At 34.8% G+C, this 17,094-nt stretch overlaps 1 protein-coding gene across 7 annotated transcripts in view; it reads left to right on the forward strand.

The window, feature by feature from the left end:
• The window catches only part of MBD5 (methyl-CpG binding domain protein 5), a 244,949-nt gene that overhangs the window by 35,356 nt on the left and 192,499 nt on the right, over positions 1-17,094 (forward strand). The window contains exon 1 of one of the 7 annotated variants that reach the window (XM_082630253.1): positions 15,465-15,529. The exons of the other annotated variants lie outside the window; for them this stretch is intronic. The gene's annotated coding sequence lies outside the window, so the exon portion shown is untranslated. Of the gene's footprint in view, positions 1-15,464; positions 15,530-17,094 lie in introns of those variants that run through there. 7 annotated transcript variants of the gene reach the window in all.

Below are 17,094 nucleotides of genomic sequence, written 5' to 3' on the forward strand. Positions count from 1 at the left end.
GGCATTATTTAGGAAAATGCTTTTTCTATTTTTTTTTTTTAAGTTCTAAGGCGATATGGTTTTAACTATTCTTTTGTTGTGGATTTAGTTTTATTTCTTAATTTAGATAATGTGGTCTGCATAATTTCTACTTGAGGAATTTATTAAGACTTTCTTTATTACCTAATAATATAATCACTTTCTATGGACATCTAAATATAATACATATTCTCTGTTGATACAGCTTGGTTTTTCTGCCATGTATTTTTGACTACTTGATTGTTGATTTATGAGAGCACTCTATTCAGTTTCCCATTATGGTTGTAAATATGACTATTTCTGCTGTATTATTAAACAGTATTTATGTGTGTGTATGTGTGTATGCACATACATATATTGTTAATAGTAAATATATGTGTGTATAGAGAGAGAACATATTTTTCTAAGTATTACTAATGTATGAAGATTATTATGTATTTTTGGTTAGAATTTGACTTTTATCAATTGATATATCCTTCTTGTCCCAGTTAATGAATTTTGTCTTCAATTTAACAACTTTATTCTGGTACCTGCATACTTTTGTTGGCATTTTCATGGTATATCTTTTTTACTCTTTGATTTTCAGCATCTCCATCATATTGATTTAACTGTGTCTTTTTTAACTAGTATGGCCCTGGGTTTTCTTTCTTTCTTTCCTTTTTTTTTTTTTTTTTTTTTTGCCAGCGTCTTTATCTTTTAATGGAGGAATAAAATTCGTTATTATGCATTATGACTATTGATATACTTGCATAGTTTATACTTTTTCCTACCCCATAATTGTTTAGTTTTCTACTTATTACTTTTTTGTGTGTTTATTCATCTTATATTTTTCCCTGCTTTCTGTTGAACTGATCTAACTTTTCTTCTTTATTTTGGTTTTTCTTTTGATGGTTTGGATATTTTGTATTCTGTTTTCATTTTTGCCTATGCCCATATGTATAAACTTTTGTTTACTAATAAAGTATAGAGGTAATCAGCATATTCTACCAAAACAAACCCTTAACATGCTTGGATTTTCCTTGCATTCTCTCCACCCTCAACCATTATACATTATAACTAAATTTCATTTTGCCAATGTACAACTGTAAGTTTGCATGTAGTTTTGCTCAATATTCTTCCTTGACACTCATCTTTCCTTCAGTCTCTCCATTTTTTTCCATTTGCTAGAGTATATTTTAGTCTGACACTTAAACATCTGAGTGTCTAATCAACTCTTCCGAGTGGGATCTGCCATTTCTTACACTCCCTAGTTTTCCTCTTTCTTGATTCCCTCTCTATTGCTAGATGCTCAAGCTCAAATAATCATCCAAGAAAGGGTAATAGGAAATTCTTGTATGCCTGAAAGTCTTTTTATTCGACTTTTCATATTTGAAAACTGCGTTTGTGGTCCAGTGGTTGGGAATCTCACTTCCAATGCTGGGAGCCTGGGTTCAGTCCTCAGTCAGGGAACTAAGATCCTATAAGCTGTGTGGCACAACCAAAAAGAAAAAAAGAAAAGATCGAAAACTGCGTTTGTTAGATATCTGATTTCAAAATCATCTTCTCACAAATTTAAGATATTGCTCCATTTCTTTCAGTGTTGCTTATCAGATGATTGATCTGGGACTTGTTTCTTCCCTCTGGAAGCCTGTAAGAGATCTTTATCTGGTGGTCCAAATTTTCATAAAGATATGTCTAATTATAGGTATTTTTTAAATCTATTGTACTTGGCATACAGGTCTCCTTAAATCTGAGGTCTTATATCCTTTTTGTCTCTGGCATTCTACCTTCTGTTATTTCTATGATTATTTTTTTCATTTCTATGTCCTTATTTTTTTCTCATTCTGAGACTTAGTTGAATGTTAACCCTTTAGAATCAGTCCTTTGTAACTCTTAACTTACTATATCCTTCCTTGTGCTTGTAATTCTACTTTTTAAAGACTTTTCTCAACTTTACTTTCTAAGCTCTGCTTTATCATTTACCACTCCTTCTACTTTCATTCTTTCCAAAGTTATTAAGCTCCCTTTTCTACAGATAGATGGCCTTCATTTTCTTTCCTTATTGTATGTTTTTCCGTTTAAAAAAGTATTTCATTACTAGTATATTAAGGAAATCTCAAGAGAGAGGAAATGGAAATATGAGTTCAACCTATCATCTCATAGCAGAAACACATCTTAAGAGTTTTTGACTGCCGTTATTGTTCTTTTTAAAGCATAGAATCTGCAATTTATGTTTTTATTTCCTCTTTGGAGAATGATTTTTAGTCTCTAGATAGTATTATTTATACTCTTTATCTTTAGTCAGTAGTTTCCAGTTTTATTGCCCTGTGATTAGTGGCTGGCTTATAAATTTTTTTAATTTTGGAGTTCAGTGAAGTTTTCTATGTAGTACAGAATATAATCAGTTTTGATAAACACTACATGGACGTTTGAAGAAAATGTGTTTCTGTTATATACAAAGTTATGTGCATCCATTATGTTGGTTAATCCTTTAATTTACTTCTAGATGCTTGATTTGTAAATGACTGTGTTAGAGAAGCTGTTTTCCCAAAACAATTACTTCCATCTTTTCTTGTTTTCCTTGAATTTCAAATAGCTTTCTTTTGTTTCCTTTTTAAGTGCTATGTTATTTGTAGTATAAAACTTCATAAAATATATATATATATATCCTTATTGTAGATCTACACTTCTGATCAGTTTTTTTTAATTCACTTTGTCGGTGAATGTGCATTTGCTTTGATTTCCCCAAATGTGCTGTTAATGTTGCCCCTCTTCCTTTTTTTGTTCGTATTTGCTTGATATATCTTTATCTTTTCCTTTAATTTTAACCTTTGCTTAGAAATTTTTAACATGTGAATCTTACAGCATATAATTTCTTATATAGCATAGAATTGCTTTCTTATAGCATAGAAAGCAGCATAGAAATCAATTTTGTTGTTTAGACTAGCCTAAGAGTCTTATTTTTCTAGACAAAGAACTGAATGATCTCACTGTTACTATGAGAAGAAATATGTTTGTTTCCATGTTCTCTATTTTTTACACTTATTTTTAGAAAACATTTCTCTTTTTTTCTTTTGTTATATCTCTCATATGTGCCCTGGGAAGTGACAGTGCTTGAATTCGCCTCTGTCCCTTACGAATATGAGCAGTTCACTGTCATCACATATACTTATCAGTGTTGGACTGTTTTTTCTTCCAGTTTTATTTAGATATAATTGACATACAACCCTGAATAAGTTTAAGGTGTATAGCATAATGGTTTGACTTACATACATCATGAAATGATTATCACACTAAGTTTAGTGAACATCTATCATCTCATATAGATACAAAATTAAAGAAATAGAAGAAAAAAATATTTTTCTTTGTGATGACAACTCTTAGGATTTACTCTCTTAACAACTTTCATATATAACATATAGCAGTGTTAATTATATGTTTATCTTGTTGTACATTACAGCCCTAGTACTTAGCAGGGAGGTTGTACCTTTTGACTGCCTTCATCCAATTCCCCCTACCCCCGCCTCTATTAAACACAAATCTGATTTCTTTTTCTATGAGTTTGGTTTTTTATTTATTTGATTTTTGAAGTGTCATTGACCTACAACACTGTTAGTTCCTGTTATACAACATAGTGATTTGATACTCCTATACATTACAAAATGATCACAATAAGTCTGTTACCATATGTCACCATACAAAAGTATTTCATAGTTGTTGATTATATTCCCCACACCGTACACTTCATATCCATGACTGATTTATTTTGCAACTGGACGTTTGCTAAATCTCCCTCACCTATTTCTTCTGCACCACCCCCACCTCCCCTCTGGCAACCACCTGATTGTTCTCTGTATCTATAACTGTTTCTCTTTTGTTATGTTTGCTCATTTGTTTTTCAGATTTCACATATAAGTGTGCCCATCCATGTGGTTGCAAATGGCAAAATTTCATTGCTTTTATGGCTAAATAATAGTCCATTATATATTCTTTATCCATTCATCTGTCAGTGGACACTTAGGTTGCTTCCATATCTTGGCTTTTGTAAATAATGCTGCAGTGAACATTGGGATGCATGTACTTTTTGGATTAGTGTTTTTGTTTTCTTTGGATATATAACCAAAAGTGGAATTGCTGGATCAATATGGTAGTTCCATTTTAGTTTTTTTGAGGAACCTCCATACTATTTTTCATAGTGGCTGCACCAATTTACATTCCCACCAACAGAACATGAGAGTTCCCTTTTCTCCACATTCTTGACAATTCTTATTTGCTGTCTTTTTGAAAATAGCCATTCTAACAGGTGTGAGGTGATGTTTTATTGTGCTTTTGATTTTCATTTCCCTAATGATTAGTGATGGTGAGCATCTTTTCCTGTGCCTATTGGCCATCTGTATGTCTTTGGAAAGATGTCTGTTCGGGTCCTCTGCCCATTTTGTAATTGGGTGGTTTGTTTTTCTGATGTTGACTGGTATGAGTTTTTTGTATATTTTGGATATTAACTCTTCATCAGATATATTGTTTGCAAATATATTCTTCCATTTACTAGGTGGCCTTTTCATTTTGTTGATACTTTCCTTCACTGTGCAAAAGCTTTTTTGTTGATAGTTTCCTTCACTGTGCAAAAGCTTTTTAGTTTGATGTATTCCTGCTTGTTTATTTTTGCTCTTATTTCCCTTGCCTGAGAAGACATATCCAAAAAAATATTACTAAGACTGATGTCAAAGAGCTTACTGCCTATAATTTTTTGGAGAGGCTATCTTTTCCCTAATGTATATTCTTGCTCCCTCTGTCATAGATTCATTGACCATAAGTGTGTGGGTTTATTTCTGGGCTCTCTCTTCTGTTCCATTTATCTCTGTGTCTGTTTTTGTGCCAGTACCATACTGTTTTGATGGCTGTAGCTGTGTAGTATAGTTGAAATCAGGGAGCATGATACATCCAGCTTTGTTCTTCTTTCTCAAGATTCTTTTGGCTATTCAGGGTCTTTTGTGTTGTTTTCATACAAAGTTTAAAATTATTTCTTCTGTGAAAAATGCCATTGGTATTTTTAAAGAAATTGCATTGAATCTGTAGATTGCCTTGGGTAGTTATGGACACTTTAACAATATTAATTCTTCCAATCTATGAACACAGTATATCTTCCCATCTGTTTTTGTCATCTTCAGTTTCTTTCATCAGTATCTTGTAGTTTTCCAAGTACAGGTCTTTTACCTCTTTAGTCAGATTTATTCCTAGGTATTTTATTCTTTTTGATGCAATTGTAAATGGAATTGTTTCCTTAATTTCTCTTTCCAATAGTTCGTTGTTAGTGTATAGAAATGCAATAGGTTTCTGCATATTAATTTTGTATTCTGCAACTTTACCAAATCCATTGATTAGCTCTAGTAGATTTTTGGTGGCATCTTTAGGATTTTCTATGTATAGTATCATGTCATCTGCAAACAGTGACAGTTTTACTTCTTCCTTTCCATTTTGGATTATTTCTATTTCTTATCTGATTGCTGTGACTAGGACTTCCAATACTTTTGAGATGCTGAATAATGTGTCTAGGGTGAGTATCCTTGTCTTGTTCCTGCTCTTGGAAATACTTTCAGCTTTTGACCATTGAGTATGGAGTTAGCTGTGGGCTGTCATATATGACCTTTACTATGTTGAGGTAGATTTCCCTCAACACCCACTTTGTTGAGAGTTTTTATCATAAACGGATATTGAATTTTTCAGAAGTTTTTTCTACATCTATTGAGATAATCATATGATTTTTATTCTTCAGTTTGTTATTGTGGTGTATCACATTGATTGACTTGGGGATATTGAACCATTCTTGCATTCCTAGGATAAATTCCACTTGATCATGGTATATTACCCTTTTAATGTATTATTGAATTTGGTTTGGTGATATTTTGTTGAGGATTTTTGCATCTCTTTTTGGATTGTATTTTTTTAGTTTGCTCTTTTCTTTTTCTCTTCCTATATTCTGCTATATCTGCTGAGTTTTTCTTGATCTTTCTTTATTCTAGTTCCCACTTGGAAGTTTTACATTATATTTTTACTCTACTAGTGCTTTTTTTTCTTTCAAGGTCATGAATAAAATTATGTAATAGTACCCCTCATGTACAATGAGAGATTTAACATTTTACTTACTCCCATTCTTACCCTCACCACACACACACAAGTGTGTGTGCACATGCACACATACCACTTTTTTGTTGTGATAATCTTGACTTTTAGCTTTAGATCAATGTTATCTTTTTTACATTACTTAAATTTTGTTAAATGATTATTTTAACATGTTCTTTGGCTTAGACCCATGTTAACTTGGGCATATAATCCAAAGCTTTAATAGTTTTTTGGTGATACTTCTTCATTATTAAATATTTTGCATTTCTTAAATTCATTTGTTTTTTGTTTTTGTTTTTGTTTTTGTTTGCGATACGTGGGCCTCTCACTGTTGTGGCCTCTCCCATTGCGGAGCACAGGCTCCGGACGCACAGGCTCAGCGGCCATGGCCCATAGGCCCAGCCGCTCCGTGGCATGTGGGATCCTCCCGGACCGGGGCACAAGCCCGTGTCCCCTGCATCGGCAGGCAGACTCTCAACCACTGCACCACCAGGGAAGCCCCAAATTCATTTGTTTTTATGATGGATGGTAAGTTTCTGAGTCCTTGCATGACTGTGAAATACTTTTGTGTCTTTGAAAGTGAACAGTAGCGCTAGGCTAGTTTTAGATTCTTGGGCAGAAATCTTTTACTTTTAAAAATTAATTGATTATGGTCCACTGCCTTCTATTACATATGGTATGAGAGAAGTCTAGTGTCAATCTGATGTATTTCATTTTAGATGACATGTTTTTTCTGCTTGAAACCCATATAGGGTTTTGTCTTTCCTTTATTATTTAAATTCTTTAGATTTAAATGTATCACCAGGGTTTTTTATGAGTAAGACTTCTTTGTTTAAGTTTGAGTAAGCCCTTTTATTGTGAAAATTCATATTTTCCTTTATCTCGGGAAAGTTTCTAGTATTATTTATTTGATTGCTCCCCTCCCATCTACTATCTTTTCTCCCACTCAAATTCTTATTATATTGGACCTCCTGGATTTGTCCTCTGTATGCGGGTTCTCCAGAGAACCAATGGGATATATGTATGTGTATACATACCATATGTATGAATGTATACATATTTGTATATATAAAGAGATTTTTTTATGTATATAAAGAGATTTATTTTAAGGAATTGGTTTGTGCAGTTGTGGCAGCTGGCAGGCAAGTCTGAAATCTGTAGGCAGATTTCAGTCTGAAAATTCCAGCAGGAGTTGATGTTGCAGTCTTGCATCCCAAGGCAGTCTGTAAACAGAATTCATTTCTACTTGGAGGACCTCAGTCTTTCCTCTAAATGCCTTCAAGTTATTCGATGAGACCCACCCACATTACCAGTTAACTGCTTTACTCAACGTCTATTGATTTTTTTTCACTAATTAATTAATTAATTTGGCTGTGTCGGGTCTTAGTTGTGGCACATGGGATCCTTCATTGCGGCACGCGGGCTTCTCTTTAGTTGCGGCACATGGGGTCCAGAATGTGCAGGCTCAGTAGTTGCAGCGCAGGGGCTCTCTAGTTGTGGTGTGCAGGCTCTAGAGTGAGTGGGCCCTGTAGTTGTGGTGCATGGGTTAGTTGCCCCATGAGACGTGGGTTCTTAGTTCCCCCACCAGAGACCGAACGCACGTCCCCAGCATTAGATGGCGGATTCTTAACCACTGGACCACCAGGGAAGTCCAGCATCTATTGATTTTACATGTTGATTTCATCTAAAAATTAGCTTCACAGGAATATCTAGACTGGTGTTTGATCAGACCACTGTGCACTAGAGTGCAACCAAGTTGACATAAAATTAACCATCATATCCTCGGAATCACTTTCTCTTTGCTTTTTATTTCTTTTCCCTTTTAGTTTGAATTCTAGGAGAATAGTCTTCTAAAACAGTCTTCTAAATTCACCTATTTGCTGCTTGCAGCATTTATTGCTTTTTAAAAATTTGGTGATCATGTTTTTATTTAAAAGCAATATTTACTGATTTCATATTTTTCATTGTTATAAACTTTCTATTTTATTTATTTATTTATTTATTTTTTACGGTACATGGGCCTCTCACTGTTGTGGCCTCTCCCGTTGCGGAGCACAGGCTCCAGACGTGCAGGCTCAACGGCCATGGCTCACGGGCCCAGCCACTCCGTGTCATGTGGGATCTTCCCGGACTGGGGCACGAACCCGTGTCCCCTGTATCGGCAGGCGGACTCTTAACCACTGCGCCACCAGGGAAGCCCTAAACTTTCTATTTTAATTTGAAATATTTCTTGGATAGTTATATGTTTGTTTTTAAACAAATTAAAATTTTTTTTTGATTTTTGAAAAATTGTTATTTTGTAACTATTTATTATCTGAGTATTTTTTAAAAATTTATTTTGAAAAATCTCAAAGCTACAGAAAATTTGGAAGAATAGTTTAATTAATATCATTATACTCTTCACCTAGGTCAATGTGTTTTCACATTTGCCATATTTGGTCTATGTCTTATCATATCCATAAATCACTTATCATTATTTGGCTAAACTATTTGAGATTAAATTACAGACCTTGACTTTTGTCTAAATAGTTACTTCAGTAATATCTCCTAAAGTAGGGACATTCTTTTACATGACTTAAAATAGTTATTGAAATCAAAAAATTTAAATTTAACATTGATGCAGTACTGTTATCTAAGTATACAGTCTATATTCAAATTTTGCCAGTTATTTCAATACTGTCCTATTATAGTAATTTTTTTCTCCAGTCCAGTTTCCAGTCGAGAATTATGCATTGACTTTAGTTACCATCTAGGAGATTTTTTTGAAATGATATGCTCTTTCTTGACATAAATCTGTTTTATAGGGAAATATTTAGTGTGCCTCTTCAGAACAAACACCTTCTTTTCATATATATGACTTTTTTTGTTTGTTTTCTTATCATAAAGAGCAGTTGTATATGTATCCAGTATCAGGAGTTCAGAATTTGATAAAGCTTATATTAGTCCTTTCAAAAACTTCAAACCCAGGGAAGAGGAAAGGGAAAGTTTGTCTTTTTCTAGTTTTAATATACTCAGTTGATTTACTCTTGGCTCTATAACTTCAGAAAACAATTGTGTCTTCCTTTCTTCAACATCATTCTTCAGGAACAATTTTCTTTTTTTTTTTTTTTTTTTTTTTTTTTTTTTTTTTTTTAAACGAGGGCTTTCTCTAGTTGTGGCAAGTGGGGGCCACTCTTCATCGTGGTGCGCGGGCCTCTCACCATCGCGGCCCCTCTTGCGGAGCACAGGCTCCAGACATGCAGGCTCAGCAGCTGTGGCTCACGGGCCCAGCCGCTCCGCGGCATGTGGGATCTTCCCAGACCAGGGCTCGAACCCGTGTCCCCTGCATCGGCAGGCAGACTCTCAACCACTGCGCCACCAGGGAAGCCCCAGGAACAATTTTCAGTTGTTATTCACAGTATTTATAGAGCATTTTGTTAAGCCCATCTGAGAATACAAAGTAAGTGTAAAGTCTGGTTGAATGGACAATAATCATGTAGAGAAGGCAATTAGCAGCTATGAGAAATGGGAAGAACTTATGGAAAGTTCAGAGCCTTGGGACTGAAAAGATGCATAAGATTTGTGTAATAGGGAAGAGATTCCTAGTGAGACCTCAGGAGGAATATAGATCGTTAAAGTTTGATTTTAGTATGCCACTATGAAGCATTTTGTAAAACCTACCCCTTTACTTGAATTCTATCAGATTAAAAAAACAGGCAAACAGGCATAAATTGTTCAATTCCTCCACACTAGCAAATATGTCCTAAGGTTTTTAATATTTTGTTGTTTTTCATACCTTATCTGTGGTAGTGTCCCCTTCTCATTCATAATGTCTTTTGTTTGCTCTATTCATCAGTCTGGCTAGAGATTGGTTTACATTGTTATTTTTATCATTTCCCTCCTTCTTCTTTCCTCTTTTTTTTAAGGCCGCGCCATGCGGCATGCAGAACCCTAGTTCCCTGACCAGTGATCAGACCCGTGCCCCCTACATTGGAAGTGCAGAGTCTTAACCACTGGACCTCCATGAAAGTCCCCTTCTTACTTATATTCACTCTTTTTTTCACCCTTCTTTGATTGAAACATTTTATTGATTTTTAAGCTTTTTCTAATTTAATAAATGCATCTGAAGTGATACCTTTATTACTGTTTTAATTAATTAAGCGGTTTCAGAATCAGGTTAATTAGGGTATAAGTTGCACAAAGTAAAATTACCTTTTTAGTGTACAGTTCTGAGCTTTGGTAAATGTATATATTCATTTACCCACCACCATAGTGAAGTTATAGAACCTCCATCACCCACAAGAATTTCTTTGTGCCCTTTTGTAGTCTATGCCTCTCCTCAACTCCAGTCCTTGGAAACCAATGGTTTGTTTTCTGTCCCTATAGTGTGTCTCTTCCAGATTGTCATATAAATATAATCATACCATGTGTACCTTTTGATTTTGTCTTCTTTCACTTAATGTAATACACTTGAAATTTATCTGTATTTTTACATGGAAATTTATCTGTATTATGATCAGACTACTGGTCTGTATGATTCTGAATCTTTGATACTTATTGAGGCTTATTTTGAAGTTTATTTTGTCCTCATTTTTCATCAATGATCTCATATGTACTTGAAAGGAATTCTCTATTTTTTGGTGCTGTGTTCTATATACAGCTGCTAGAAAAACTTATTAATTCTGTTGTTCAAATCTTCTGCATTCTTACCTCTTAGCCAAAAGAATTACTAGTACTGCCTGGAATATCTTTTCCATTTTTCTTTGTTTTTATACCACTGAATCATTTGGTTCTAGGTGTGTCTCATCTGAGCATCATAAAGCTGGATTCATTTCCCTAATTCCAGTCTCATATTTTTTAAGAAGTTAGTTTAACGCATTTGTATTTATTGTAGACATAGACACATTTGATTCATTTTTACCATTTTATTTTGGTTTTGTTTAATTTTTCTTTCCTTTTTTCCTCCTTTCATGCTATCTGTTGAACTTATATTCTTTTCTGCTTTTTTTTTCTCCTCTGCTGGTTTGGAAGCTGTAACTTTATATTTTGATCATTTTAATCATTACCCATAAATTTTAATATACGTAAGTACTATCGTATTTTCTCATAAATTTTAAAATCATTTATTCTATCCTCTACCTAAGCAATCTTTGCATGGTTTATCTCCCACCTTTCTTAATAATTTTTTCTAGAATTGTAATAACGCCTTTGTGTTTTGTTGGTTTTACTTTTTAAAAGATTAATTTGATTTTTGTGCTTAGAGTTATGTCTTATGTCCCATGCTTTCCCTCAGTGTTCAGTGTTTTCCTTGCTTTAAGAAGTAGCTATTTCAACAAACACGTCTAGCAGGTAAACTAGATCTTATAGGCCTAGAAATACCTTTATTTTGGCCTTACTACTTAATGGTAGGTAGTTTAAATGTTTAGGTTGCAGTTGTTTTTCCCTCAGTACTTTGAAGATATTCCTCTAATATCTTCAGCATTTGGATACAATAAGAAGTCTGCTATAAAATTATTATTACTTTACAGCTAATCTTTTTTTCTCTCTAACAGTATTAAGATTTTCTTATCCACCTTGATTTTTACATTTGCTCTATGTGGGGGTTGAGGTGTGGATTTATTTTCATGTATCTTTCTGTAGATTTAATGGTGATGTTGCTTTTGATCTTAGATATCACATTGATCTTTAGTACCAGAAATATCTCAGGCACATGTCTAAACATTGCTTATCTGCCATGCCTTTTATATTCTATTTCTGAAATATCTGTTTTGATATTTGTTAAAGCCTGTTTCCTCCATGACTGTTAGTCGCTGTTTCACAATTTTCACCTCTCTGTATCTCGCTCTTTGTGAATTCCTTAATCCTGTTTTCTAGTTTACTGTCTTTTCTACTGTATTTAGTCTAGAATTTCTACTGTATGCTAGGATTTTCTTTTTCAACTAACATATTTTCATCTCCAAGAATTTTTGTTGTATTTTTCCATATACATCTACTCGTCTTTTCTTTTGATTTTGTTTTGTATTTTCTTTTTATTTTTATAGATGTTGTTTATTCAGTATTTCTTTGTGAATTTTAAACTCTTATTTTTAAGATGTTTTCTGATTCCTCCAAGTGTATATTTGTTCTTGCATACTTTTTTTCTTTTTTTAACTTTACATACTCTTTTTAAATTTTTATTTTATATTGGACCATAGTTGATTTACAATGTTGTGTTAGTTTCAGGTGTACAGCAAAGTGATTCAGTTATACATATACATATATTATTCTTTTTCAAATTATTTTCCCATTTAGGTTATTCCAGAATATTATAGAGTTCCCTGTGCTATACAGTAGGTCCTTGTTGGTTATCTGTTTTACAAATAGTAGTGTGTATATGTCAATCCCAAACTCCCAATTTATCCCCCCCACCCCACCTTTCCCCTTTTGTAACCATAAGTTTGTCTTCGAAGTCTCTGAGTCTGTTTCTGTTCTCTAAATAAGTTCATTTGTATCATTTTTTTAGACTCTGCATATAAGCGATATCATATGATATTTGTCTTTCTCTGTCTGACTTACTTCACTTAGTATGATAATCTCCAGGTCCATCCATGTTGCTGCAAGTGGCATTATTTCATTCTTTTTAATGGGTGAGTACTATTCCATTGTGTATATGTAACACATCTTCTTTATCCATTCATCTGTCAATGGACATTTTGGTTGCTTCTGTGTCTTGGCTATTGTAAACAGCTCTGCAGTGAACACTGAGGTGCATGTGTTTTGTCCAGATATATGCCCAGGAGTGGGATTGCTGGATCATATGGTAGCTCTATTTTGTTCTTTAAGGAATCTCCATACTGTTCTCCATAGTGGCTGTACCAATTTACATTCCCACCAACAGTGTAGGACGGTTCCCTTTTCTACACACCCTCTCCAGCATTTATCATTTGTAGACTTTTTGATGATGGCCATTCTGACTGGTGTGAGGTGATATCTCATTGTAGTTTTGATTTGCATTAGCAGTGTTGAGCATCTTTTCATGTGCCTGTCAGCCATCTGTGTGTCTTCTTTGGATAAATATCTATGGAGCTGGAGGAATCGGGCTCCCTGACTTAAGACTGTACTACAAAACTACAGTAATCAAAACAGTATGATACTGGCACAAAAACAGAAATATAGAACAATGGAACAGAATAGAAAGCCCAGAAATAAACCCACATACCTATGGTCAATTAATGTATGACAAAGGAAGCAAGACATACAATGGAGAAAAGACAGTCTCTTGAGTAAGTGGTGCTGGGAAGACTGGACAGCTACATGTAAAAGAATGAAATTAGGTGGTCCAGTGGTAAGGAATCCGCCTTCCAAGGCACGGGACACGGGTTCAATCCCTGGTTGGGGAACTAAGATCCCTCATGCTGCAGTGTAACTAAGCCCACACACCACAACTATTGATCTCACGCACTTCAACGAGAGAGCCCGCATGCTGCAAACTATAGAACCCACACACTCTGGAGCCTGCATGCCACAACTACAGAGCCCACACACCCTGGAGTCCTGCACGCCACAACTCGAGAGAGAAAACCCACACACCACAACTCGAGAGAAGCCCAAGCACTACACCTAGAGAGAAACCCTAACAGACCACACACCGTAACGAAAAGATCCCACATGCCTCAACAAAGATCCCGTGTGCCGCAACTAAGACCCGGTGCAGCCCAAAAAAAAATTAATTAATTAAAAAATTAAGGAAAATAAAGGAATAAAATAAATAATTTTTTTTAAAAAAAGAATAAAATTAGAACACGTCCTAACACCATACACAAAAATGAACTCAAAATGGGTTAAAGACCTAAATGTAAGGGCAGACACTATAAAACTCTTAGAGGAAAACATAGGCAGAACACTTCTTTGACATAAATCACAGCAAGATCTTTTTTGATCCACCTCCTAGAGTAATGAAAATAAAAACAAAAATAAACAAATGGGACCTAATTAAACTCAAAAGCTTTTGTACAGCAAAGGAAACCATAAACAAAGCAAAAAGACAATCCACAGAATGGGAGAAAATATTTGCAAACAATGCGACTGACAAGGGATTAATCTCCAAAATTTACAAACAGCTCATTCAGTTCAATATCAAAAAAACAACCCAATCAAAAAATGGGCAGAAGACCTAAATAGACATTTCTCCAAAGAAGACATACATACTCTCCTAATTGTTGAGGTTGTTGACTTTTTTTCTTGGCTTTAATTTGCCTCATGTACTTTGGAAATTATTTTGCAGGTTCATATTGAAGGGAAACTTTTTTCTCTATATCTTTTTCTGCTTTATCACTGAGTCAGTATGTGGCTTGGCCTGTGTTTTAGGAAGTAGACTTAGTGTCCTCTGGACTCCTGCATTTTTATAACCTTTAGTTCTAAGAACTTTTTTCAGCCTCTTTTCGTAGTTTGGGGAGTCATTCCTCAGTATAGGTATCATGCACTGAGACTGGCGCAAGTCTTTTGCTGGGTAGTTATTTTTATCCCCACCCCCATGCAGTATCCAACCCCTGGTGCCTCTGACTGCTACCAAACCTGGAACCAAACAAGTCTATGCTGTCAACCTTGCTTACTACTTTGTGTTCTGTTACATGTCAATTTTTATTTTTATACAATTATATTTTTTACTATTTTCTCTTATCTGTTATTACTAAGTATCTGAAACAGAGAAGTCTCTAAAATGTGTACTCCCACTGCCATCTTGACCAGAAGTCCTATCAATATAGTTTTTATGTAAGAATTTGGAAGTTAGGATATGAATCTTTGTCAAACCCTTCATCTTTGATATATATATAAGATTCATTCTGCTGCCTTATTTAATGCCATAGATTTGGTGCACCAGAACAAGAAAATGAACACCAATTCATATTCTATGGGCATAATTTCTAGACTCAGAGTGAATGGTTTCAAATCATGGCAATTGGTATTCACTCCCTGTGTGACTCAACCTTTCCAAGACTTTTGTTTCTTCATCTGTATTTATGAGTTTGTATCTACTTCATAGACATGTAAAGGATTAAATATGGTAATATATAAAACATTAGTATAATATATGACTTGTAGTAAGCCCTCAATGAATGTTAGCTATTATTTTTACAGTGAAGTTCATAATATGCACATTAAATTATATAAATTCACCTAGAGCCATTCTCTTTTGTGAAATATATGTAAATAACACATGTATAAAATTATATTTAGGTATATACCCTAGTAAGTGTGATTTATTGATTTGTACTTTGAAATTAAGTATTACCAAGATTGTTAACCCCCCCATATTATCTTTATACCTTATGGGTGATTTAAATTAGCTTCAAAGGTAATTTTGACTACTGGATATTTTTTCCTTACAGACCAACTTTAAGTCTTAATCGTCTCATCAGATATAACTATCACTAGTTATATCTAAACTAATCAGGTGGGTATTTATGACAGGCATTGATAATTATATATAACTGTGTGATAATAGAAAATCATTTGAGCTCAGAATCAGAAGATCTGGGTACACATCTGGACTCTGCCAGTCCCTGGAGGTGGGATTTTATCCAACAACATCACCTCTCTGAACCTCAGTTTCTTAATTTCTTAAACAGAGATAATAATACCCACATACCAGAGTGTTTGCAAAGGTTAAATAAGTTATGAGAATGCAATCTGTAAACTGTAAATCACTGTAGAAATATAAGCTGTGATTGCTTGCCTTCATTACAGTGGCTTTATGGAGCTCATATGGAAACCAGGTTACCCTGAGCCTATAAAGTTTGTTTCATTTGCAGTCTATCCTGTACTTTTGTAATAAGGATAAACTCTCAGAGAGGAGTCTATGAAGAATGATTGTTAGGGGATGGTAGTGATATACATTATCTAGTGTTTATATTTGACAGTTTAACTGCTGAGACCGAAGTTTTAGAATCCTTTGCTCTTTCAAACACAGCATACAATATTTAGTTCTTAGCAATTTGGAAAAGCAATAAAGGAATCCTAATTTTAGTTCTGGAGTCAGCTGAGCAGGCATTTCCTTCCCTATTTGGATAAAATTACTACATACCTTTAGTGGACTATGCCAAACTCTAAGAAGTGAGGTTTATCCTTAGTTGATGTCTCTCTCTTTTTTTTTTTTTTTTTTTTTTTTGGCCGCATTGGGTCTTCGTTGTTATATGTGGGCTTCCTCTAGTTGAGGTGAGCAGGGGCTACTCTTCGTTGCGGTGTGTGGGCTTCTCATTGAGGTGGCTTCTCGTTGCAGAACACAGGCTCTTGGTGCGCGGGCTTCAGTAGTTGTGGCATGCGGGCTAAGTAGTTGTGACTCATGGGCTGTAGTGTGCAGGATCAGTAACTGTGGCGCACGGGGTTAGTTGCTCTGCAGCACATGGGATCTTCCCAGACAAGGGCTCGAACCTGTGTCCCCTGCATTGGCAGGCAGATTCTTAACCACTGCACCACCAAGGATGTCCCAATGGCTCTATTTTAAGTCACAAGAAATGTGTTCCCCACCTAAGTCTCCAATACAGCTTTTCCCTTCCTTCTCCAGACTCAAATGTAACAGAAACTACTCTAAGTGGAACATGCTTTGTCGTTACCAGAGCAGGGTAAACGTTAAACTAAAATTTTAGTTCCTGGAAGCCCAGTAAAAGGTTAGCACGTAAACTTGTAGTTCCACTCAGCTCCTTTTAACCCCTTTCTTAACTGTCTTCTTAACTTTCCATGTATGGTTCAAAAAACAAAGCAGTATGAAAAAGTATTCACTGAGAATCTTACTTTGAGTCCTGTTCCCATCTGCTCCCACCATCACCCCCTTCTGGTCAAAGCTATTACTGGTTTCTTATGTATCCTGGTATCTGTTTATACACACAAACACAACAACATAGACAGAAAGATTCTTACCTTTCTTACACAAATCATAGCATACTACGTATACTGTTTTGTGCTTTGCTTTTTTTACTGAACAGTTTATCTTGGAGTTTTATTTTGTTTTCTTATCAGTAC

The sequence above is a fragment of the Mesoplodon mirus genome (genome assembly GCF_964341445.2).
Source record: "Mesoplodon mirus genome assembly, chromosome: 8".
Taxonomy (NCBI): Eukaryota; Metazoa; Chordata; class Mammalia; order Artiodactyla; family Ziphiidae; genus Mesoplodon; species Mesoplodon mirus.